The sequence below is a fragment of the Corvus hawaiiensis genome, chromosome 6, assembly GCF_020740725.1.
Source record: "Corvus hawaiiensis isolate bCorHaw1 chromosome 6, bCorHaw1.pri.cur, whole genome shotgun sequence".
In the NCBI taxonomy this organism is placed as follows: Eukaryota; Metazoa; Chordata; class Aves; order Passeriformes; family Corvidae; genus Corvus; species Corvus hawaiiensis.
Genome location: NC_063218.1, coordinates 34,959,963 through 34,986,663, shown reverse-complemented (window position 1 = coordinate 34,986,663; position 26,701 = coordinate 34,959,963). Strand labels below are relative to the sequence as shown.

The following is a 26,701-nucleotide window of genomic DNA, read 5'->3' as shown; positions in this document are numbered from 1 at the left end:
TGACAGCTACGTTCGGTCATGCAAGGGCTTATCACCACCCTGTAGATACCTGCTAAAGGCTTCCCTAAACAACCACAAATGGGAACACAGGAATCTCCTGCTCCAGGAAAAAGAGCAAACTGTCTCCTCTCCCATGCCAGATGAGCATTCAGAAAGCGTGCAGGTTTTGTGGTAGGGAGAGCTGTTGCGGGGGGAGTGGTGGAGGAGAAATGGGAATGGGGTTGTGGGAGTTGTAATTTTTTTTTAACCGTTCCCAGTTTAGTCATGCCTCCTTAAGAGACAGAACCTACACAAGCATACACCCCCTCCTTGGCTGAGATCATGAGCTGCTGCTGAACACACCTTTCAGAGCTTGATACTAAGCCAAAGCATGCTTGCAGCATGGAACATGGGGTGCTACAATGGCAGTGCGGGGCAAATAACTGAGAGCAGTGGGACAGAGAACACAGGTTTGCTACAAAACATCTCCAGCATTCTGAACACTGGTCTTGTCCATCACAGTTTCAACAACTTTTTGTTGTTGTTTTTGCTTAAAGTGTGTACATTGTGGCAGCACCTCAAAGGCTATAGTAACTCCTGTAAATACACATGAGACTATTACAAAGAAATCTGTCTCTTCTCAATGTCTTAGAATTTATCTGGCCTTTCCTTGCATTTTATCACCCCCAGAGCAGCTGTTCCTCTTTTGATTATGGACAAAGATGAAAACACTGCTTCATTGCATCCTTGTAACTGGGCCCAGTGGGATTCTCAGGGAACCTGAGTCTGTTCCCAAACACAGCTATCAGCAGGTTTCCCTCTTGTGGTTTTGTCTCCTAGTAAGAGCAGCATTAAAATTTTAGAGCCATCTATCATAACTGAATAACTCTTACCATTCATCCCACCATCATCAAACATACTCTTTCCCCCTTAGACAAAGCACTCTAGGTTTCAGTCTCCTTCACAAGCAGATGCTTAAAAGAGTTCGGTCTGTTGACTGGCTCTGCCAACAGGCCACACGAAGTTGAGAAGTACCTGCCAGTGACAGTATTTTGCTGTACAAGCTGCCTACAAGACCACCTTGTCTCACTGAACGTAAGAACTACAAGGCCTCACATGCTAAGCAGAGTGCACAAAACATCACAGGTAACTTACAGCATCAAAGAAAACAGGCCCAAGAGCACCCAGACACAAGTCTTCCGAAAAGGACTAGTGGTTTCTGAACACAGACAGGAAGGGCAGCTCCATACTACAGGTTTCTTCAGTGCACTATCTGAGGCAAACCCCTTGGGCCCTGAGGGAAGCACCTCCTCACTTCTGTCTCCTTCACCAGAAAGACAGAATCTGTCCTCTAGAGACACATGTTTTCTCCAAAGGGGAATCACCCCATGTCACTGCTATAGGCCTTCCAAAATAAAGCAAGAGATAAAGTATCAACAGACTGGTCACAAGACCTGTGCTAGTGCCTCCCTCTCAGTATCATGTTAACCAGAGAGCACACTCAACCACACACACACACTTCGAATTGTTCCACATTTGCTATCTGCATTCTCTCAAAAATGAAAGACAAAGCTAACAATTGCTTCACATTAAGCAATCTCATCACCATATATCTTACTGAACAATGGACAATTTTTTCTTGTTAAATCATGGCAGCTTCCTTGATATCAACAGCGAATCCTCCTTCTTATTCTAGAAATCTTAAAATCTACCACCACATTCTCTGTTGTTTGACACTCTTCTTAGTAAATATGTCCATACTGACATGTGCTTATCTTTACAAAGAAAACCAGCAGGCAGGGTTCCTGAAAAGGGAGTAGAAATAAATTTTGACCACAGCTAGATTTATAGAGAAAGGGAAGTAAGGAGCTGCCTTCAACTATGCCCAGACAAGAAGCCTACAGAAGGGCTTGGTTCGTAACTATGCCTGTTCCAGCTGCATGCGTGAGAGAGTTTTCGCATAGGTCAGCATGGCAGTGCACGCTCAGCCAGCCACTGACGCTGCTTTAGGGCAACAGAACTCCAGTGGCAAAGCAATGTGCCCCTTTCCACATGAGGATTCCTAAGAATGCATGAAACAGGAAAATCTGAGTTACTTCCACCAGCAAGGATGGATGCGTCAAGGACTTTATAATCCATGCAAACAAAAGACACAACAGAGAACAACTCTTTACGGGTGCAGTTCTCAAACTCCTGCATCCAAACTGCTAAATGCCACGGTCTGTATGGCACTCAGACTGCAGTGCACCTCCATATGCCTACTCTTCCCTAGTAAACTGGAACAGCAGCTCATGAGTACACAAGAAGACAAACTACACTGGCAGGGAGAACATAGAAAACAACCACCATGCAAAAGTATCCTTATTCTCTCACTAGAAGAACAAGGCACTGGGATACAAAGTGATGCAGATTTGCAAAGAAACTGCTTTCACTAGCAAAACCAAACCAAACTATCATAAAGAAGGCAGGGTGGAACCTGGTTTTATGTTGAAGAACAAAGTGCAGAGGCTGTAAGTAACAGCAAAACAGAGGGAAAAGCTGTTGAGCTGAGCATACTGAACCAGAACACAGGGTTGTTACCACCTAGACACATACACACATCAGATCCACTCCACAAGCAACATTTCATGCACCGTGTGCCTTATTTGTAAATGCACATTTAGAAAATCAGGGCAGTAACCAGATCCACTCAAGATGAGCAATATTACAGCCCACTGCAGACAGGACAGAAAGAAAACAAAGAGAATTTGTGTACCAAAGCAAAACACAGCAGAAGAAGAACATCTGCTGCTTTTACCAGGAATACCATATGGCCAATATCTGAGGTAAGGAGAATGAGTTCATTCATATTTAAAAGCAAAAGTAATAGGTCATTCCTTCCAAGTTAAGAGGAAAAATGCCTGTTCCCCTTTCCCTGTTACAGACACAACATTCCCAGTCCAGATATGGCTTTCCAAGGAACGGGTATTGTCAGTACTCTGGCCCAGGCAGTCAAGCTCAAGGCACTTTTTATGTCAAGATGCCAGAAACAGGAGGATGAGAATGCTCATGTAGGAGTTTTGCTTAGTCTTAACATAAGCCTGATTTATCCACAGCCAAGTCAGAGCTGCAACTCTGAAAGACCAGTTTTGTCACCAGCAGATTACAGTTACACTCTGGAACTGTGCAGCATTTGGCAGCAGTAAGCACAGTTAGCACAGTACATCTCAACCACAGTCGTGAAGCAACCTTCAATTCTTGAAAGAACTACTCAGAATTGCAACCAACACAGTTGATTCCAATCAGGGCACCCAGAAACATGTCTTTCTTCAACAAACGTGAAGGCAGGCACATGGCAGCAATGTTTTCTAACATCTTGCAGAACACAAGCCTGCCAGCTGAGAAGGCTTCTACTTCTGCAGTGCTACCCCTCATACGGATCTGCCATGCAGCAAAATTACAAGGCAAGAGGGACAATCTTAATGCATCCTCATTGTCTCTTAAAAAAACCCAAACCAGATCAATAAGGTCTTTTTCTATTTGAACACCTGTTGGTGGGTACCATTTAGTTGTGAAAGCAGATAAGACCCCTGACACTAGCAAAGGCCCTTAACAGCTGCCAAGATATAGCACATAGGTTAATTCACCTTTGCAAGACCCCCTCCTTCTCAACAAGGTCTTGTCATATATGATGGTTCTTCACTCTTCCCAAGTCCGAATCCACACTTACTCTCTGGAATTCAAGTACTCACTCTGTCAATTGAGTTTTCGTTCCAAGAGACAGATAGCAAAAAGGATTAGAAGGATTTTGCAGCAGTGCTGAGCAGTCTAAGCCACAAAGAGAACACAGTATAAAAGCCTAGTCTGACAATCAAGTGCCAGGAGTAAATAAAATGAAAAATGACAGGCCAGATTAACTAGTGCCAGCATTATTTCCCAGATCTATTTGGGTTGCAACATGTCCAGCCTCCCCTCTCCACCCCTTTAAAACACTCCAGTCTGAGTCCAAGTATATTATTGCCCTGACCCATACATCTCGCTTTGTATTTGCTCTCCGCCTATGGAAGGGAGTTCAGGCAAGAAAGCCAGAGATTAACATTTTTACATGCAGAGTAATCCGTAAGTGTCTTCAGCAGAGCCAAGCATTTGCTTACAGGAGGACAAAAAGGCAGTGCCCCAGGTACCTGGTGTATAGCTCTCATGTGGGGTTCAAGTTCACTACTGAGACAGCAAGGCTTCTTCAGCCTCTTCCCAAGCAGCAGGTGCAAAAAGCAATGCAGCACAGAAGAGACGCAGACAGCAAGTGTCTGGCTAACAGCCCCACAGCCACAAAGTGCCAGAGGCAAAAGGAGATGTAGTATCAGAATTTTAGTTATTGCTAGGCTAAATATTTACAGAGAGAGTTGTCTAGAAGTCTCATCTTAGGACCAGGAGTTTCATCTTTTATGCTTATGAATGCCAGCTTTTGATGGTAAGTTTGTAGAACAAAGTGTCATTTTCTTACATGTTTTGCCTTCATCATTTACTGATGATCCTACTATAAAAGGATACATTTCACACCAAAGTGAGGCAGAAACAGTGCACTCATGTGGTGTAGAAACCTATGGAAGCTGAAAGCTGGATACAGGCTTCTGACTCTGAAGCCTTCTGCAACTCAGGCTTCTGCACACAGTTTATGTTATTGTTATTTAAGTTTTTCCATATCACCAGAAGTTACTCACAATCAATTTGCAGCAAGATCTGTAGTCTCCATTTCTTCCATGTGAAAAGGAAGACCTACTGCCTATAAGAGCATCACATAATTAAATGCATTTTCAGACACAGGGCAATCAATAGTCTTGGAAATCAGCAAGGTTGTAACACAGCCTTAAGCAAGCCAAAGGCTACAGGGAGAGATTAAATATGAACTTCCATAACAAATACTTCTAGGCTTTTTTTTGTCTATTATCATTCACTCTGCTTGTGGCTAACAGCAGTCAAACCATAGCAGACTTGTTACAGTTTCCAGACAAGGCGGACTTTGTGGAGACAAACAAAACCCATTGTTTTCCTGTGTTTAACTTTGGATAGCCCATCTATTTAGGATCACTTGAAACCAGAGCTGGACAGTGATCCCCTTGCATGGGGAAGCCTAAGAAGAAAAGGTCAGAGCAGACCAGCAGTTGTGTGTGTCACCTCAAGAGAAGCACACAGGACAGCAGAAAATGGCAGTGGCTGAAGTAACTCTGCACATGGCACCTGCCCTCTGCCAAGGATAAGGAGATCAAGGGGGCAAGGCCAGTATATCACAGGACAGACAAGACTTCTACATTGTCTTTTCCCAAGTCTGTCCTCAGTTCTGTAGTGCCAACATTAAACTTCATTAGGAGAGCCATGATTGCTTCTACCTTAAAAGCTAAGCTTTGCCTCAAAAGTCTCACTTCAATCTGCATTCTTGTCATCTATCCAATAATTAAAGGATTTTTTTTCTCTGCAAATTAAAAGAAGCTTCAGGTATTAGCAGTGCTCTGCCAAGGTCTGAACTTTAGACACGAGACAGCTTGTTTTCTTACCTCATGTAGCATAGAGAAGAAAAACAGAAGCATAACCAAGCCTTCAAATTTGGAAGGACCAGATGTATTCTGTGGGATATCAAAACAACCACACCTGTGTCAATGAGCACACTGATCTGAAACATAAAGGTAACATTTCACCCTCCAAACTTTCTCATAATCTTACATGAACAAATATAGAGAAACTTTTTCAAAGACAGCAATTTCCAGTTGACCCAGTCCCTTTAAATAGTCAGTTCATGAGGCACTGAGAAACCCCAAAGCAACAGGATTTTTGGTTTTGGAACACCAAGTATTTCAGCTTTCCTGACCAGTGAAGTCTGGTGAGGAAGCACTTCTGTTTGATGCAAAAGGAGGTAAGGTCTAGCTCAGCACTACTGCAGAAAGACATCAGCGGCAGCAGCACCTAAATGCTTTTCCTCCCTGCGGCTGCCCATGTTCCGCACACCTACAAGGTCACCACCTCCCTGTGTGCCAGGTGTGGCTGGCACAACCCTACACCAGCAGCTGAAAGCTTGGCAACCCTACAGCCTTACACATTGGGAAAACCACAACATAATGAAGTCGTACACCGGCATGCAGCAGTACAAGGCATGCAGCGGCCACACGTTACACCCTATTACACTGGAAACAGCCATTCATTATGGAAGCATATAATTTTTACTCAATGATCTTTTGCTTCTGCACTTTAGCTATTTTAACTCTTCTTCCAGAAGACATCAAGTAAACTCACCCTTTGTTACAGAATTACCTATAGAACATAAGTTATCCACGTGCAAGGCTCACCCCAGCAATGTCTTCATCATAGAAAGGCCAAGAATGAATGGGGGTTAAGTTTTTAATACCAATACAAAGCAAACTGAATTAAATTTACCTAAAACTTCTTTTGCCAAACGCAGCCTAAAGGCAAAAACCTATGGCCAAATGATAATTCTTCCTCACAGGAAGCTAAGTGACATCATCGCATTCCAAGAACTAGCTCCGGGACACCAGGAGACTGGTAGATTATTGCAAGGTTTGTCTTCCCAAATGTACTCATGTCACCAACATCTTAAGAGTAAAATCGCATAAAAGAAGCAGGCTATTTCAGTTTTAGTTAGTTACATTTTTACATGCCTTTTTTCCCCCCCCCTTACCTTCCTCCATCGCATGTTACTGGCCTTTGACTGTGATTTGTGTTCTCACCTGGGAGCACTACCTAGCACACTGTAGATTACACCTTGATTACAGACAGCTACATACTAAGGAAACTGATCTAGCCTCAAGAACTGCACACATATAGGTGTGCAAAAATCCACAAGTGATCAAAACAAGACCATCTAATTTACTGCACTGTTTCCTGCAGATGCTTTGAAAGGCAGGAAGCGTGCAGAGAAGCCCAGGCAGCAGCTACACAACATTCATGGCACTACACAAAGCTTGCATTAGTACTGCCTACACTCATCAACTTTCCTAACCTCACGGGTATTTTTCCTGAGAGACTAATAGAGCCTCAGCTTTCAGAGGCATCAGTCTCTGTTCTCACAGGCAGTGCAAGTCAAATACCTTTCTCAGCATCCAACTCCTGGACAGCGGGCACAGCGTCACACTCCTCAAGGCATTCCACACACTCTGGGTGCAATACTCTTATTTTACTTCCCTTGGCCAAAAGGGGAGACGATCTCTGCGATAGTCTTTCCAACATCAGGGGAGGGTGTAACAGCAATCACCTTCATGGTGCAAGTCTGAAGTAAGTCTACTGAATTCATGGGATAATCCCAGTATACTAAAGTATTAAGCCAGCTTCAAAAAGCCTCCTTAAAATATCTCACTGTCCTCCTGAACCTTACCTACATTCAAAATTTTTTTTTCTATTTGAAAAACAGGCTGCCTTACACACTTAAGAGGGAATTCTATCATTATCACATATAACACTTTTGGCTTCATAGCCAAGAAGGAGAAGAACTCAAAGACAAGAAAGACTAAGGTAATTGTGAGTCCTAGAGGAAAAAATATGTAGATAAAATTTACTGATTTTACATTTAATATTGATCTTTGTGGCAAGGAATACAAAAAAAACCCCACCACTGTTATTGTATCCATCCTATAAAATTCACCATTTATGGGGATTAAACAAATTGAACAGTCAGTGTGAGGTGCTGAAAGGGAAGTGTTGCCTTTAACTTCTCTGAGCACCTTGACAGTGCCTGGCTGTATCTTCAGAGTTTAGGATACACAGGAGTGTTGGAGTGAAAGCTCCTCTGGACCCAGGCCCAGAGGAAAGCCAAAGCACAGGGGCTGAATTAAAACCTTTGGATAAGCTGAGATACATGAAGTCACACCAAAGTGAAATAGAAATAAAGATTTTTAACTTTTAGTAGAAATATATGCTAAGTGCCTTAAAAGATTGAAAAGCTGCAGCAGAGACCTTAAACACAGTTTTTACTGCAGCAGTGTTACCTTTTCACAGAATTTCTTTACTTTAGACAAAATACAGATAGAACTATACTGTTCACATTTTTTAGATAGAGTGTTCACATAGTAAGAGCTGATAGAAACTATATACGCAAATTTGTGTAATACCTATGTAACAGTTGTGTAAGACTTATGACTGTTAGAATTAGACCAGGATAGGTTAAGAAAAGGAAAACTAGAATCATGTGTTAATCTTATTGGTCAATTAACAAATACAATCTATACTTCTGTAAGAAAGAATTAGAACTAGAATTAGAAGAAGCAGCTGTTTGCTACTTGCTGTTTGCCTGCTGCTGCTGCTTGGCCTTATCATGTAACCCCCTCGAACTCTGCCTTCAGAAAACTATAGAACTATGAAATAAAGAACTTAGCAGGACAGCAGCCTCCTCCGCTCTTTCACCCTACTCTGAAAAGGAAGAGTATCCCATCAAAAGCTCAACACACAAGCCCTTGTTAAGACACAGTCCTGTGTTTTCTAAGTTGAATAATACCTCTCAACAACTCCAAGTACTACTTTAAGTAGAAAGAGGTTGCAGAATTCCCCTGTGTACTGGGAGCCTGTTAAACAAATGGTACAAAAAAACCCCAAAATCAATGTTGGCATAAAGACCCCCAAATCAATGTATGCTTGATACAGAAGGAATCAGTTATGCAGCAATTAAATGCACAATGCAGGAGGACTATAAAATACCAGCTTGCTTGAGCAAATACAGTTTCTTGACACCAAGTACATCAGAGAATAAAAATAAATCTTATCACATATCTCAAATTCAGCAAGGCTTGTCTGGAAAAATGCCTGGAGAGCCTGCAGGATGTGTATCACTCTGCAAGAAGCACAGCTGGAGATGGAAAACACTGGGCAGAGGTACACATTAGTCAACCAGACTAATAGGGATCAACTTACTTTGTTTCAAATCACAAAAGATGAGCAGGATGTTGAAAAGTGATAGAATATGAATAACTAAGTACAGGGCACCCATTTGCAGGAAATGTCCTGCATATGCAAATCAAGGGTAAAGAAAAGATAAAACCAACACCACATACATCTTCCAGGTTTTATTTTCAGGTCGTAAAAGCAATCACTCTGAAAATGAGCATTTCCTGAGATTTAACAACTGTTGGGTTAATAGAACTAGGCAAAGGCAGTTACACTTAGCCCATAATTATGCCCACATAAAATGTACTGTGTCTGGTAGTGATGTCTCTTCAGGATACTGTCAACAGAATTAACCTTAAAAAACAACACTGTTTAGAAGTGCTGATAAACCCCTTCCCAGAGCTGATGTTTCCATGCAGGTTTGCACGAAGGAGCAAAGCTGGATTACTTTGAAATGTACTCTGCATCTGTGCATAGTCACTGGCAGAAAGCACTTCAAGTCAGTCTCCTCAGTTGAGCATCTTCTGATGGAGCCTTTCTCCCTCTGCCCCATTACCTTTTTGCACACATTTTTGGGCTCAGCTTATCTAGATATTGTATGTCTACACAGGCAAAAATTGTGCAGTTTGAAAAGAGGTCAGATTTTTACATCATCACTGCAGAAGGTCTCCAATTCTGCATTAGGAAAAAGCACTCCACCAAAATGAAACATGAGAGCATTGCACCCATACGCTCATGCTAGCTGCGCACACATACACAGTTTCTGTCTTCTAGGGAAGATATTTAACTTGTCTAAGTCCTTCCCATGCCTCTATTCTGTACTGAAACCAAAAAGGGTCTCAAACCACCCTATTGAGAGAACAGTCCCTAGTGAAAGATAGCAAACTCCCTTACAAATTCACCAGAAGGCCAGCCCAGCCAGACCCAGGACAGATTATCCACGGAGGATTGCCACCATCGATCCTCAGAGAGCCCACTATCACTAACGGCACTGCCCTATTAGCAGACCTGCTTTTAGGAGCACAAGGATGAGCTTCTCATCAGCTTCTTACTGCTAAGGAAAGGCAAAAGAGGCTAACTCCAAACACTTCTTCCCTCCTCTTCTTGATCTGCGTGACATTTTTTAACAGCTCTGTCTGATGCAAGCATTTCACATGAGACATAACCATATTTTCACCACCATCCTAGCCCCACTGTCACAAATAAGACGTGGTGAAGAGGCACTATTTTTTGTGTTCTATCACCGGCAGAGTCATATTTCACTATATACCTAGGCTTCAATCTTATCTCTGATGCTGTGCAGATTATGTTTAGACTGAGAGCAGATTACTGGCGTAAAGCAAAACATTATCTAGGCTGCACACACTAGAAAACTTACAGAGCTCTTTGGACTAGGGATCAGAAGTTAGTCTCTTAAGGAATCCTTAAAAGCATCTGAGAAACAGCATTTGCTCACTTTGGCCAAGAAGAGACAGAATGAAAAATACCTTCTAAGTTCCAGTTACACGGCCCAACATGTAGCAGAAGACGCCCCTGTATTCAGTCCAATGTGTCTTGCATCAACAAAGAGTTGGGGTTTTTTACTTAGTGATACAAAAAATAAACACACACACAGCCACCAAGATATCTAGTAAACTGAAGCATACAAGTACCACCCAGGAGCACCCAAAAAATCTAAAAATATTTAAGTAAGCATTCCTTATGAGGCCCTCTGAAAACTCGAATCTTTGCACTCAAGGTAGCAGTTACAGAAAACAAGGACATCAGACAGGCACAGCAAAAAGTGAGGTAGCAAAGGAGCTTAAGGCCTTAGGAATGCCAGAGGATTCTGAGGGGAAGAGGGTGTAGTCAGAAGAATTATCCCTATCTTGATTAGCATCAGAACAAAGGTTCACATTAGTTTGTCTGCACTAGGACTCCCCTAGAGCACTGGATAATAACCTTGTTGAAAGCATTAAAGGGATTTCCTCCCTACTTCACCCCCCTGAAATCTACACCCTTTCTCTAAAGGGGGACAAAAGGATGAGGTCCAAATAACAGCTTTATGTTTAATTCTCCGAAAGACATATCTGGGTAGCTTTTTACAACTAAAGCATCAAATATACAATACACAAGCAAGATCCTTCTGTGATAGGTTTTCAAAGGTAACATTTGGGAGCAGGTAGGGGAAAAAAAATCAAATCAAAACAAAACCTATTTTCTGCTCAAGAGAAAAGGTCAGATAGTACAGGTGACTTATCATGCATGCTCAACTCTGGAAGGCAGGAAGGACTTCAGTAGTTTCTACAGCAAAACCAGGGAGTCGTAAGGGAGTGAAGAACACAAGGAAGAAAAACACAGCCTGTGGTATCTGAACATCACAAAATCCAGGTTAACAGAGGTGTCAAGAAAAACGGTAAGGCACGGCTACAAAGGAGTCAGAACATAAGAACATTTTAGAATGCTTCCTGTTTCAAAAGCTGGAGATGCTAACACAAGGCGCTGCCTCACTGCAGGAGGAGAACATGGAAGAGTCATAGCATTTGGACAAAATGCAGGTTTTAAAGGCAAAAACTCAGGAAAAACACAGTAACAGCATCAGCTTTCATCTTACCTGGTATTGACACAGGCTGGCATACAACAGTTGTCAAGTTAGCAAGATTAAACTGACAATTCAGTGACGACAGGTTGATTCACACACCTAGAACTGCACAGAAAAAGTAGGTATTAGCCCTGTGAATACTAAGAATGGCACTCTGTCACATAAAAGAGCAGGAGGTTTGAGGGGTAGAAGTAGCTCTATTATGTTTTTAGGACACAGGCACACAGCTGTGCTTCAGGTACAGACATTACCCACGAAATTCAGATCTGAGTCTGAGATACACTGCACAAGTTACTCAAAATCAAAGAATATGCAAACTATCCTCACACATTCAATTTAAAAATCTCAAGGATAAGAAGAGAACAGTTTCAAGCATAGCAGAGTGTTACAAAAAATATTTTTCAGCAGCACTCAAGCTTGGTTGATGGGTTTTTTTTCAGTGGGACAAAAACTTCCCAAAAGTTACCTGACATACCCATATTAAAACTGCATCAAGTCCAGCCATCAGACATGCACTTTTGGTGATTGCAAATACTGCATACTTCCCAGATAAGAGTAGGAGAAATTTATTTCTACAGTGCCAAAATTCACAGGTATGTTTTATCGTCTCATCACCATATACACCCTTTTTATTCAACATTACTACTAAAAATTCCAATACTTAAAAATATGGTTATTACTAAGGTAACCTTCTCCCCATTGGAAAGTACAACAGCAAACTGAGAACTGGGAAAACTGGTCATCCGAGTGAGAGTAAAAGCCATGCAGCTGAAAGGAATTTTTGTCTAGCCTGCTTAAAGATCTCCTTTGTTGCTAAACATTTCATTGTCACATTTAAATGTCAGCCTTTTAAGCCTCAGAAGTGTGCAAGCCCTGCAAGACAGGAAACCAGAAACAGTATTGAGATGAAGGTTCTCACAGCTAATGAAACGAAAAGTAAACCTAGCAAACTCTTCACATCTCTCATATGCTTACCGAAAGACATAAACCCTGATCTTACAACCTTGCTCCCCATACACATGAAATGATTTTTAATTAATCTCTGTTAGTAAGTTTGTATGGTTTTGTACTTATATACCAGGGCAAAGCTCGCAATGAGTCTCCAGCACGCTTTTGTTGCACATCGCAGAACAAGTACACAGCATTTCAGGATCACACAGCTCTTTGCAATAGTGCTTTAGCTTTAAAAAGACATAGTACTCGAGTCTCCTAAGGGGAAAACAGGACCCTCCCTTTCCTGAAGCAAGCAGCATGCCCTTTTTGGACTTTGAAAAGGAGTGAGGGGCCTTCAGAGAGAAGCTGGCTTTAAAGCTTTCGGGATGATTGCACATATGGCCACTGGCTCGCCAGTGGCATATGCGGCAGCAGATGGAGAAGTGAAGCTTTCATACCCTCTGAGAAATGCTCTGCAATTTTGACACTTCTCTTGAAAAGCAGACGTGTCAATCACCCTTCCAGGCTGGTGTTTTGGCACAAAAGAGATTCTGCTCAGTTAGCATACCAACACCAAAGGATAACCTACACAGGGTGCTTTAGAGGCAGTTTCTGTCTTAGCTTTCAGGCAGAATGAATCCATACACAGCACAGAATGATAAATTACTGATGTCTTCACTGCACATCAGCTGGCTTTTGGCTCATTAGAGAGCAACACATACCCAGTATGCATCCTTTCCTTTAAAGGAGGAGTGGGGGGAAGTGTTTTAATTAACATTAGAGCACCTTACTAGGTCTAACAAATAACATGCCTTTTGGGAGTGGTCAGCACAAATAGGCTCCAATATCCACAGGGGATTCTGGCATATCCCCTAATAAAACTGTGTTAGTGTGGGCTGCTCTAATATATCATCCTTGAAGACTTTTAAGAAGTTATTTACAGAGAAAACAAAATCCAAACAACCTAAACAGGTCAAAGACATTCAAACATTTCACTAATCTATAGGTTTAACATTACACATACAAACTACAGCTCATTTCAAAGCAAGCAGCCTTTAACAGCTACTGTTAGAAATCACATTACAAGTCTAGCATAGTCTGAAAGAGTTGCATTTTTATATAGAATAAGAACATCATCCTCAAGCTCACTTACTGAAACTGGGAGTTTGGGAAGGGTATTGTTTGGTTTTGGTTTGCTTGGTTATTTTTTAAAGACCAACCTATCAGCAGGGTTTCCCCCTTAAAACTTATGTACCTCTAAAAATCCTGCAGGAGATCCAATACACCAACATTCTTTTCTATCTTCATTCCCAAACAAGCAAACTTGATTTCGATCAGAGATCCTTTCAATTTCCACTCATTTTATTGCAAAATCCCATTAAATCAATGCAAAGAAAAAACAGGAACAGCAGCAAACCACAGCAATATTATAAACTGTAAGGAAAATTAGTTGAGGAAAAATGTAAACAGCTTTAAAATTTTCCAAATGGTCCTGGCACTTTTGAAGTGTAAGCTAAGGGAGCTGTGTACAGAGGCACAGTATTGAAACTGGTTCACTACTGAGCACGAGGTTAAGAGAGTGCACATTTCAGCCCTGCAAAGTTCAATTGCCTACAAGGAAGTTATTCCTATAGCAAGTGTACACTGTGAGAATGAAAGCCATTCTAGTCTATAGCACAAATACGATGCAGTGTTTCATTTGCCACATAAAAGTGATTCCAGTGGCCAATTTCCTGTGACTCTGCTCAACCAGCTCCAAAAGCTGTACTTTGCCTTGTCTACAAGGTTATGGCGGCAGCAATGACCAACCCATTCCACTCAACACTCACTTATATCAGGAAGCCAATTTACTGCTGGTGGGCTGGTTGCCAGGATAGCAGTTCCCCCTTCCCCTCAGGGAATCACCAGAGTGACACGAGACACATCAATCCTTTGTGCTGCAGAGAAAGTTCTCCATGTACGCTCCACTTTCGGAGCCTCCCCACTGTCCAAAACACAGGGAAAGAGAGAAGCTGAGGGGGACAACTGAGGCAGTGGGAAACAAGCAGGGCAGCTCTTCAATGTGAGCTTCCTCAAAAATGTCTTGAATTACCATACACAAATATCATCAGTTTTAAATAAATAAATAAGCAAGGAAACAACAGGCCAGGCTTTCACTGGTCTCTTATTAGCATCACTAGGCTTAGTCTGAAAACACACTTTGCAGACTGCATCATAGTAGTAAGCCACATGAGAGCACTAAGCTTCCTGTGAGAGAGCAGGAGCTGCCACTACTCAGTAACAAAACAGCCAGCATACGAATCACAGATGAAAACCTTTTCTAGTACATACAAAAGCTCACTTCCTGACATTTATAGGAAGCATTTCTACTGGTTAAACTTAAAATCAATTTTTGCAGCTGCATAAACAAGACTTCTAGTAGAGTCAAGGAAAATACCGTCCATATAACTACAGAACAGCAAAGCCAGATGAATTAGATAGACTTAAAAAGACAGAGAGTGCTTCACTGAAGTAATCTACCTATTCCCCACTACTACACTCTATGCTGGAGGTTAAATTGTTACTTCTGAAGTCATTCCATTTGTATCCAGAATAGCTTAATAACAATAGATTAAATATGTAAGGTGGCATTCTAAGGACATGACACTTCTCATGACAACTAGATAAACGTAATTACAGACTACTGTATTTCGGCAAAAGGAAACTACTGTAACTAATACCACAATACCTATGCTATGCATGGGTTAATTTTTCCCTTTTCCTCTTCTAGGAAATGCCTTCATGTTTCTATTTACATATTCCTAAAGCAGCATTCAATCCTGGCTGCTCTTCTCCCTCCCTCCCTCCCAGTCTTTCAGGCAAGCAGGTTGTGGGACCAACCCTGCCAGTTAAAGATGCCTCTCTCCCAGCTAAGCCTGATCAGCTGGGATCAGCTGGTTACAGCAGCCAACAAGTGGCTCAGAGGGCAGGGGAGCTGTGGGGAGTCCCTGTGCCAAGCAGAGTGCACAACAGGACACAGTCCGGGAAACTCTGGAGCAAGGCTTCCAAGCTACTGACCTTTCATGCAGTTATTCATAGATAAAGGGCTTCTCTGGATGTATCTCAGGCAAGCAAAAAGAAATGCAATTTTCAAAAGGGAAAAAAAAATTCAACAGCAGTGGCCTGACACAGACAAGTGCAGCATGCAACCTTTCTGGACTGACAGAGGCCAGCAACTTACATCTGTTTGCTCACGAAAGCAGAACAAGCAAGAGGCGTATTTGGGAGGTTACAGCAGTAGACGGCTGTGGTGTGAGCACGTACGCCGATAAAAAGCAGAAGTGACGCACAGGAACAGTCACAGAAACCCAAATCTAGAGTTATAATGTTGCACAGCTGAGGTTAAGATCATGGCAGGCTGCTCTTACTGAGAGTTGTAACAATTCTCCAGGCAGGAGCAAAGTAGCTGAAAACAACCATGACCCAAGACAAAACAAATTCCATCAAAACCACTACACTACAGGCAGGACACACATTTAGTGACTTCAGTTACTTACTGACTCCCCAGGCAGCTGTGCTCAAGCAGCCATTTCAGTCCACCTTCAACATGCTGCACTAAATATAAACTGCTGATAACTGCGTGGAAACTGTTTCAGCAGAGACGCGGAGCACTGCACAACTCAAGGACGTTGGGTCCTCCTCAAAGTCTACAGGTGGTCAATTTGCATGACAGGCAGAGAGAGAAGGGGACAGAGCCAAAGTCTCTGCTATGCTTGTGGCTGGGAAATTTCTGCCTCGAGATCAGTACTTTCCCAGACCCATACTTCAGAGAGTCATCTGCCTTTAAAGAGGAAATATGGGGGCACCTGAGTTTCGACAATGACTTGTCTAAGAGGAAGTTATGACTCCTTTATCATGTGCCACTCTGCTCTATATTGGTCTTCAATTTTAAAATCTAGCTAGATTAGGTTGCAGATCTTTCAAGCACATCCTTCACCCAGTGGCCCTTGAAGAAACATACGTTTCTACTTTCAGATGATACTGTATTTTCTAGTGGTCCATAAAACATTCATTTAAATAACAGGACAAGCCAATGTAAGAGGGCAGATGAAACTCAAAACAAGAAAAAGAAAAGTTGTTTTTTCTCAAAGTCTGGCTTACAGAATTACTACCAGAAACAACATGAAACTTACAAAGACAGAAGTATGATCTGTAAAGCTGCCAATGCCACAACTGGCCACCAGATTACAGTAATAGAAAGAATTATCCTCTCTGCATCAAAATATACCCCAAAAAACAGCATGTCACAAAAAGAAGAAAAGGAGGCAGACTTGCAAAGAGATTTATGGCAGACACCTGAAAAGGAGGTGGATGAAATCAACGATAAACTATAGACACCACACAGAGCACTGATCCTTAGAGCACTGACATTTAATATGTAAATTCCTTCTCTGCTTAAGCATTTTGCCTCCCTTTGATGTATACAGACAAGTTCAAACTAGAGATGAGAACTGGGAGAATTCCCTTTCTCCATTATCTCAATTTTTTTTTCTTGTCTAAGCAACAGTTAAGTGCTCTATCACTTTTGTTTCTGTTCAGAGGGGAAAAGAAAAAAAAAACACTAGAAAGAGAAGTATAACAAATATTATTAAAGGAGAGAGTCAATGTTTTCCCAGCTCTGATGTAGACGTAAGCAGCAAGCTGGTGCCCGACAGCTACAGTGCAGCCTAGGAGAAGAGAAAGACAAGCTGAAAACAGAGGACGGTAAAGATACTCTGGAAAAGATCCAGATGTCTTGAGCTTAGTCCTACTGCATGAAAAATTAAAGAGGTTAAAACCTCCTCTTAAGGACTTTTCTTCCCATTGCTCTGACCACGACTCTTCTGAACAAGCTGCATTGCTCCAGAAACCTCAGGAATTACGGTGACAATAGATTCCTGCCAAGAGAAGCACCATTACATAATAGCGTTTATGGGAACATGCACAAAAAGCCACTAGGAAGCGCAAACAGACAAGTGCAAGATCCTTTCTGCCCATCAGCTCAGTTTAGCTCTTGACCATTCTAAAGACTACTTCAGGATATTTTTAATTTATATATTTACTTCCTCTTACCCCCTTCCACTCAACAAAATCTGTGTTACTGTAACTACACTGAGATCACGTCCATTCCCCACAATAACATAACCCCCTTGAGAATACGCCCACTTGAAACTACTGTATTTGCATTCATCTGTTTAAAAGAACACTACAAAGATGGAAACCTGAGACACTATTTTCATTTGTATATTAGAAAAAAGAACAATTTATTATGGTATATTTTCATCCTTTACCCAATTTTAGGGATACTTAGAACAATTACTGCTTTTCAGTTCTGAGAAACCTAGCGTGGCTATTTTTGAGTTCCAGGTCTTCCACTGGGGATTTACCACAGATTTGCTACACGCACACACGCAGAGGCTCAGCCTAAGCACTGCACACGTGTAAAGGCAGCTGCCAGAGAAGCTCTGACCTCTGGGCACTGTTAAGGCACCATAAAGAAAGCAAAGATGAAATCCTAACAGACACAAAGTTTCTCACGCTGAATTGTCCGCAGCAGCGCGTTCACTACCACCCTCATCTCAGACACCACTTACCCTGTGTCTCCCTATGCACCGAAAAGAAAGGAAAAAGAGAAGACAGCGGTGAACGCTTATCCGCTATTACTTTAGGGGCTTTAAATCCTAGAGGTTCATCCCGCACCAAGCGAATCCTCACGTCCCAGTACACACTTTAACACCGCTGACCTCAGAGAAAGCCCAGCTCTGCCGTCACCACCGACCACCCGCCGCTGTGACACGAGGGAGCCGCAGGTACCACAGGTGACATTATGTAAGGGAGGCGGCCGGGCAACCGGGCGGGGAAGGGCTCTCGCCGCAGCCCCGAGCACCGCGAGCTCCGTGCGGGGCCGTAGCCGGGCAGGGCTCCCCGGGCTCCCCTCGGGGGAACGCCGCCGACACCTTCCGGCTCCCGGCCCCGCCGCCCGGCCGCCGCCCAGCACACGCTCCACGCTCCCCGGCGGCGGGCCCGGCTCCGCGCCCCGCCGCAACCAGCCCGCTGCCCCCGCCCCGCGCCCCGGCGGCCCCTCGGCTGCGCGCCCTCCCCCCGCGGCGGCGGTGCTCACCGGGCGGGCGGGCGGGCGGGCTCGGCGGGCGGGCTGGGGGCGGCGGTGCCGCTGGCGCTGCAGGTCGGCGGCCGCGCGCCCCGGCCGCCCCGGCGTCTCGCCCGCCCAACGCCCCGGCCGCCGCCGCGCGCCAGGCCCCGCCCCGCCCCGCCCCGCGCGCCGCCGGGCCCAGCTCACGGGACGGGGCGGGGCGGGGCGGCCCTTAAAGGGGCCGCGCGAAGGGGCGCGGCCTCAGGGGGGCGCTGCGGCGCGGCCCCGCGGGGGGCGGAGCGCGCTCCGGGGCCCGGCAGCCGCCGCCGCCGCTGCTGCTGAGGGACGGAGCGGAGCCGGGAAGTGCCCCCGCATCCAGCGACGGTCGCTGTTGGAGGCGGGCGGGAATGCTGCGAGCCTTCTCCCCTCTCCGCGGGGCGGCGTGCGGCTGCACGGACACGTGGCGCTCGCTCCCGGCCGGGCACCGGGGAACAGCGGCTGTGAGCGGAGCTGAAGCCCTCTCCGGCCTTCTGCCGCTCTCTGCCAGAGCAGAAGCGGCTCTGCAGCAGCAGGGGAGAACGGTGCTGCGTAGCCCGGGCCGCTTCCTTGCGCTGCCACCCCCTTGTCGCCGGGCCGCGGGGGCAGCGCACGGTGAGGGTGCCCCTTGCCTTAGCCGCGGCTGTGGAGAGCGGAGACTCGGCCATGGGCACGCTGCTGCGGACTCGCCACAGTGGCACAGAAGCCATGCCAATGCTCTTGCGGCAGGCACAGTCCTGCCAGCCCGCTCCTTGCCCTGTCCCACCAGTTCACCTGCTGGCAGACCCTTCGTCACTCCGCTGGCGACAGGCCTGTGGTAGCACAAGCCACAGAGGGGTCCGTCCTGCTGTGCAGCACCAGCAGAGCCACAGTGCTGGCTGGAAGGAGGTCACACTCAGGCTCACAGGGTTTTAGTGCATACAGGCGTAGTGGGATGCTTACACCTTTTTGCCACCTCCTCTCTCTTCATCTGCTTTTTACAGCCTCTCCCAATCAAGGGAATCAAGGAGGCTTCCTTGCTTTGCTTTCCCTTCTATTGCTTGAAATAACACCTAACTTATATGGATCTGCTACATTATTCATGTTTTGCTGTGGAGAGTGAGCTGTTCTTCCTCTCATATGGGGAAGGAACCATATGTAGTTCTACTAGAAAGGTAAAGGGAAGTTTAACTGTTCTTCTGCAATAGTATGGTGATCATTCATAGTAAAAGCCCATAACAGGTTATAGCTTACCAATGCCTTATCACTTCATCTGATGTAGGAGATGAATATTATACATCACAAAACATTCCCTATAAATACTCCCCTTGTAAGCACTTCAACACCAAAAAGCAGGAAAAAACTACATCATCATCCAGAAAACATGCCTAAAGGCATGAAGGAAGAGTGGGAGCTAGAGCTGCACACAAACCTGCTGATTCACACAGCTGCTTTTTGTGAAATCTCAGATGCAAAGGTGGAAGGCACAGAATTAAAATATTGGCCTGTGTTTTCCTGTGGTTTGATCAATTAGTGCAACTGTCTTGGACCTGACGGAAAAGTTCAGAAACTTTTGTACCTCTGAAATAACAGAGCTGTGAGGAGGCTGCCATGGTACTCCCTCTGCTCATGGCATTAATGCACAGAGAAAGGTCCTGGCAAATTCTCACTAAAATGACCTCTCACTAGGGACTGATTCATCACATTTTTGGCTTCAACCAGTTCAACTTTTTTAAACATTTAGAGATCCTTTTAATTTCTCTGCTATACTTTGTTTCCATAATTCTCATTGATACATATTTCTCTTTATAACTGTATCAAGCCGTAATAAAAAATACTATGCTCTTCCTTTGAGGCCTCAGATACACTAATGTGGCTGCGCTTGGTTTTTTGTTTATTATGGAATCACAGAAATCAGCATTTACAGACCATCTTATATGTCCAAAGTATCACACAGACATTAACTAATGCCTTTTACATTGGATTTGCCACACTGCATCAGACCACCAGCCAGTCTGATCCAACCTCCTGTTACCAGCAACAGCCAACTGCCAATGCTTCAGAGGAAGTAAATGCCACCAACTGCCCACAAAACAGTTACAGCCCTCTTCCAGCCCAGTGCCTGTGACCGACTGGTTCCAATCTTTTCAGGCTCCAGGTTCTGAAGAAACATTTTCTCTTTATTACATGTGTCAACAAAGGAAGGTCAGGAGTTGCCACCAACAGAGCACCTCCCCCCAAGGCACAAAGCTTATGGTCTCAACCCAGGTATTTTGGCACGATTTTCCTGACGTTTGCTTTCAGGTTGCTTGAATAGAAATGAAAATAAATAATTCATCAAAACATTTCATTTTTGGTAATAGAAATTTTAAAGCATAAAAGCTGCCAAACTTCACTGGAAGGTCAAAGCATGCTTATTTTGTGCAGCCCCATCTAATTAAACAATTTCTTATCCAATGGTTATGGATGTTGCTTTTACTCCACAGGGGGAGTTTTACTATCACAGAAGTCTTAGTCCATCAATACACTCCTTTCTGGCAAAGACACCGATGGGATTCGGTCAGAGTCACTGGCACAGGGCTAAGGAAAAGGGCAGCCCATACATGGGGGCAGTGGGACACCCCACACCACATCTTGCCCTGGTTCCTTTGGCAAACCTGCAGCAGTGGGATGGCAGTGGAAGCTGGGCTGGAGAGGACATGTTCTACAGCAATATAAAATATCTCTCGTAGTGATGCAAATGCACACTGTTCTGCATGCCTTGATAGGCCCCACAGGGACAGTTGCTGCCCTCTGGATCCAGACCTGCCACTGGATTATTCAGATAAAAGAAACATATTTTTAATCCCAGACATGAAATTTGTATTCTGTCATTCAAACTGCCAAAAGCCCTTCACAACCTTGTGAAAACAAATGGTACTTCTTACCCTCCTGCACACACCTAACCATTCCTTCCATCCCATGGTGGACTTCTGTAGTAGGTTGATGCTGGCTGGATTCCAGGCACCCACCAAAACCTCTCTATCGCTCCCCTCTGCAGCTGCACAGGAGAGAGAAAATACAACAAAGGGTTCATGAGTTCAGGCCCAGGAGAAATCACTCATTAAATACCATCATGGGCAAAACCAGGCTGAATTAGAGATATTAATTGAATTTATTAGTAAAAAAATCAGAGCAGGATAATAAGAAGTAAAATAAAACCTTCGAAACACCTTTCCTCCACCCCTCCCTCCTTCCTGAGCTCTACTTCCACCCCCAGCAGTGCAGAAAGACAGGGAATGGGGGTTATGGTCAGTTCATCACCCATGGCTTCTCCTGCTGCTCAGGGAGAGGAATCCTTCCCCTGTCCCACTATGGATTCCTCCCACGGGAGACAGTTCTCCATTAACTTCACCAACCTGAGTCCACCTCACAAGCAACAGCTCTCTGCAAAGTGCTGCAACGTGAGTCCATCCCACAGGCAACAGTCCTGCTCAAACTGCTGCAGTGTAGGTCACTCTTCCATGGGGTGCAGTCCTTTAAGGACAGGCATTACCACCATTTCTAACTGGCCCAGCCTTGATGAGGCACATGCGTCTGTGGAGCCACCAGGGATTGGCTCTGCTGGACATGGAAGAAGCTTCTAGCCACTTCTCACAGAAGCTGCCCCTGTACCCCTCCCCCTGACTACCAAAGCTTGGCCATGCAAACCCAATACAACTTCAAAAGTTACTGAAGTCTGTTCAGGTGCCACATTACCTAACATGACTCCAATTTCAAGATAACTTCACTTCTAAGGGAAGCCACTGATAAAATATGATTTCTGATGGTAGTGCTGAGCTGGAAAAGGTCTCATGACAGCCTAAGCACTATCAGAAGTGAAGAAAAAACATAGTCTAAGAGATAATGTTACTTCAGGCTGTCACACAATCTCACAATCTATCCTTGGCCATGAGCCCTGGTAATGTTACCATTCTATGTGACCTCCCTCTCCCCAGCGCTGTGTGCCCCTGCAGACAAAGAGGGAGTGCTGTACTTGCTCCATGCCATTTGTTCTCTCCTCCACATTGCTGTCCAGCCAGCAAACCAAAAGACTAAGACAGCTTCACTCTAAGGAAGGCTGTTACAGACACCCTTGAGCTCCCAGCTCAGTCATCAAAGACTTTTTGGCTTCAGAGGACTCTCTCACAAGCCTTTTTTTCTCAGAGAGCACTCTTACCGCTATGACACAGGAGCGCTACTCACCTTTTTCTGTTTCCATCAACCCTCGCATCCAGATTCCAGTCGGAAAGCAAGATCAGAGATGCCTTTTACTTCTTGGAGCTGCCAGCATGCCATGCCTCATTCTAGCAAACAGCATCTCCCACTTGGGCATACATGACAGCCACGCACACACTTCTTCCTTTGCCTTCTTGCTGGTAACACCTCTGTGACCTATTCATGGGCAACTTGTTTGAAGTAGGATTTGTGCAGGAGTAAATCAGTTTTTAAGTGCTTTTGAAATCCTCACAGCCCATTAGCCTCCTGTAGATTATACATCTCTTGTTTGCTTTTGTTTTTTCCCCACTTCCTTCTGCACACATCTCCCATTCTGCTAGCCCTTGGTTACACTTCCAGTATCATACACTGGAACCCACACACCTCTTTTGTGTTTAGCAAGGCATTATTCATTATTCAGAGAAGATGTAAATAGAGCAGCTCATCTCCGAAAGACTATTAAAGCAACATGGGAAAAACAAGAATAAAAGAGAAATCTTGGCACACCATCCACCCTTCTGCCTTGCTAGGGCACTTGAGTTCACAGTCTGCTGATGAAGAACAGGTAAGGCTAAACCTGGCTATGAGCACCATCCTTGCCATGACATTTCCCTTCCTGGAGTACTGCAAACATGCACTGCATTAAGAGATTTTTCCTTTCTGTGACTTGAAATGCAACATGCAGTTGTGGAGCAGTCACCAGGGCTTTCATGCTGTCATGGGAGCCAGAAGACTCAGCTCACAACCTCGATTTTATAGGGATTTGGGTCTCGAAGCTGCACTACATTTGTTCTGTACATATAGGCCTGTACCAGAGAAGCTCAAAAAAAATCATCTCCTGGAAACTACCCAGAGCTTTTCTCTCTGAGGGAAACAAATGAGGCCTTAATTAATTTTCTTTCAAATACAGCAAATTGACTTCTGCTCCAGTTGTGCTAGTTTCAAGCCACACAGCAAAATGGTATTAATTCCACTTCACTTAAGGGCTAAATGTTCAAAGCAAGGAAAAGGGAGTTTCCTGTAGGTCTTGCTAATGTTGAAGTCAACAACCAAACCACCCTGTTTTTTACAGGAGCGGTTTCTTCAGAGTCTGCATTTCTGAGGGTGTATGTGACATGCCCCTGGGTTAGCACAGCAAAATGCAGGATACATGAAAGGCACTGGTGGAGCAAATTGCCTGGTCCCTTGCATATTTTTAAAAGTCTGCCACATCTTGCCTCAAATTTCATTCCACAGGCTCAAGGATAGAAGCACTTTTAGTGCCCTGTCCTAAGGCTTGCTTACTGGTTCACTGATCATCCTAACTAGCCCTGCTGTCTCAATTTAATCTTACCAGAGTTTTGCCTGCAGGATTTCCCAACACTGGAATAACCCACAGTGTTCTGCACAGGGTCTCCTCAGTAGCTTGCAAACCAGTGGTGTACTCCTCACCTCTATCAGAGACACTTTGCCCAATAAACCAGAAGATCACATTTGCCTTCTTAGCATTTGCTTCATTTGGGTACAATCAGCACCTACCCCATGTCCCAGAGAATCGCACTCAAATCCCAGCAGAACAATTTGCCTGGACACAGTGCCACTGTACAGCAGCCATGCTGCACAGGTATCTCACTGTGGTGTTCTTCAGTGCCATGGACCTCTACTAGCATCATCTCATGAATCTCATCCCTACACTGTGCTTAAAAGCATGAGGGTTGGAAGAAAAAAATTGTACAACAAAACCCAAATCACTGAGTCCAGTGAGACTGTTAGTTCAAGGAGAGAAACTGCAGGATCTGACCTATATACACATGCATAGGAAGCACCAATTCTACAAAACTGTTATGGGAAACTATCCATCCCTTTAGTACGTTCAATGATACAGTAGCTGCATCATTGCTTATGTGTTACAGTAAAGAGGTAAAGGGGATCACTCTTGCTTGTCTGAGGGATTCTGTTTCAAAGAGGACAAAGGACAAGACCTCCTTCACCATAAAATCCTGTAAGCAATTTAAGTTACCTTCCAAACATTTGAAACCCTCTCACTGCCAAGTTTATCTAATATATTTAATACAGGGCTTCATTATCACATTGGCTATGCACTGCTTAGGGAAGGTGCTATTATTCTTCTTCACAGATGGAAGAGGGCGGTACAGATACCATAGATACCAACTCACACCACTTGCTCAGTAAAAAAGTGACAAGCAAAGAACTGAACCTGTTCCTATCTAACACCCATTGTTCTCAACCCTTCCTTCTTTCCAACAACTTCATGTTCCATGATTTCCCAAAAAGCAGCCAAATTTACTCTCAGCTTCTCCTCTGTCAACTCTGAAAATTAAATTAAGAAAGTCAGGCATCTCTTGACTTTTTCTTCAAAATTAAGGGTAGCTGTAGATGTCTTTCTATTACACAGCAGGTTTTTGTCACAGGACATTCGTTAACTTCTTGGATTCCCACCTGTTCTTTCCACACAATTTTGCATTGTTTGGCTATACACAGACTCTGTACACCTCAAGGAAGCAGCAAATCTTCATTTTCTTTTCTTTATAGAAAACTCAGTCCTTTTCAAGCTGCATACGAAAACTACTGTCTGCTGACTTTCATATTTTGTGAGGCAACATCTGGCATAAAAAGTGATTGCAAATATGATCAGAGCTAGGAGATTTTCTTCTAGCAGTCTTCCAGCTGGCTTTATTCCCAGAAATCAGCCCAATAGAAAAGAAAAATCCATTTGGCACCGTCTCCAGTTGCAATTACTCATTCTTCAGGTAGAACAGTTTCCCCTCTTGGGGAGGTTTTGTTGACATGGGATTCAGATGATGAGTTCTGAACTGCACTGGAACTGGTATGGCCTCTGCGGTTCTGGACAGATGCTCTCTGATGCCTAAGGAATTCATAATCCCAGCTCATGTTGTAAAAGAATAATAGAGTTTATCCCCTCCAAAGTCTAAACATATAGCTATAGGTATAACTTGAGGAATTTAAATGTAATCCTATCATTATGGGTAGTAGACTTCAGCTGCAGCCATTCACCAGTAATTAAGCAGAATTATTCATAAGGGGCTTTGGCCAAAGTCATGGCAGTGTTGGTGGCTCAGGTCATTGTTAAACAGTGTTAAAACAGCAGGGGCAACTCAGGCCTGGGCAACCTCCTGTGGACCTAATGTCGGTGAGTGATGCAACCCTGCCCATGTGTGTTCACTTTGCCTCCATGAGTGGAATATTTGTCCTCCAGTTCTCCTGAATTCAAGAGCAGGCATCATGGGTTTAACATCTCTGCCTTTCTCCCCAGGCCATATTAGACACCAATGCAGGCTGAATGCAAAGGCCCCATATACATCCTTTACACTCCATAAGCATGGGTGTATGGATAACAAAACAAAGAAAGGTCCAGATTCCAAATCCTGACCTCTCTCATGCTCCCTGATGTGCATCACTCCCAGATGAGAGCAGAAGCAGACAGCAAATCTCTTCCTTCTGTCTGCCAGCTCCTTGGCACAGTACCATCAGGCAAGACCAAGTACAATCTAGGAATGGAAAACTAGCTCATATTTAAATTGGAACATTAAATACTATATCCTAGAATACTATGTTCTGATGGCTTCTGATAGGCAAAGGAGGAGTGATGTGAGATTTTTGCAGTTCTAAAAATACCTAACCAATAAAATCCAAGCAGTGCTGAAGGTAGAAATCATACAAAAAGAGAAAGAATCTTACTATTCAGCTAATACACACCTCAGATTAGTTTAAATGAAAATAATTTAAAATCTCCAGTCTTAATCTGACAGTTTGTTCTGTTTGATTCCACTTTGCATTTTACTTCCCTTGAAGAGTATCACCAGCAATGTCATACTTCCCACTGTTCTTCAGTAGCTTCATGTTGTGATTTCCAGGCTGTGTTAGAATAAATAGCACAGCTTGGAAACTGAAGCAGCATGGAAGACTGATCATTTGCTCAAAACCAACAGTTTTCAAGTAAATGAATGGGATGTAATTGCATTTTG

The 26,701-nt window shown here is 44.0% G+C and overlaps 1 protein-coding gene across 7 annotated transcripts in view; it reads right to left on the bottom strand.

Annotated features, from left to right (window-relative positions):
• SUSD6 (sushi domain containing 6) overlaps window positions 1-26,701 on the bottom strand; it is a 92,911-nt gene that overhangs the window by 60,610 nt on the left and 5,600 nt on the right. For 3 of the 7 annotated variants that reach the window (XM_048308402.1, XM_048308403.1, XM_048308409.1), the window contains 2 exons: window positions 21,407-21,519; window positions 11,435-11,527 (listed from right to left, as the gene is read on the bottom strand). The gene's annotated coding sequence lies outside the window, so the exon portion shown is untranslated. Of the gene's footprint in view, window positions 1-5,510; window positions 5,580-11,434; window positions 11,528-14,184; window positions 14,340-15,412; window positions 15,585-15,891; window positions 17,110-21,406; window positions 21,520-26,701 lie in introns of those variants that run through there. The other 4 variants (XM_048308407.1, XM_048308405.1, XM_048308406.1 and 1 more) reach the window with 4 other exon arrangements.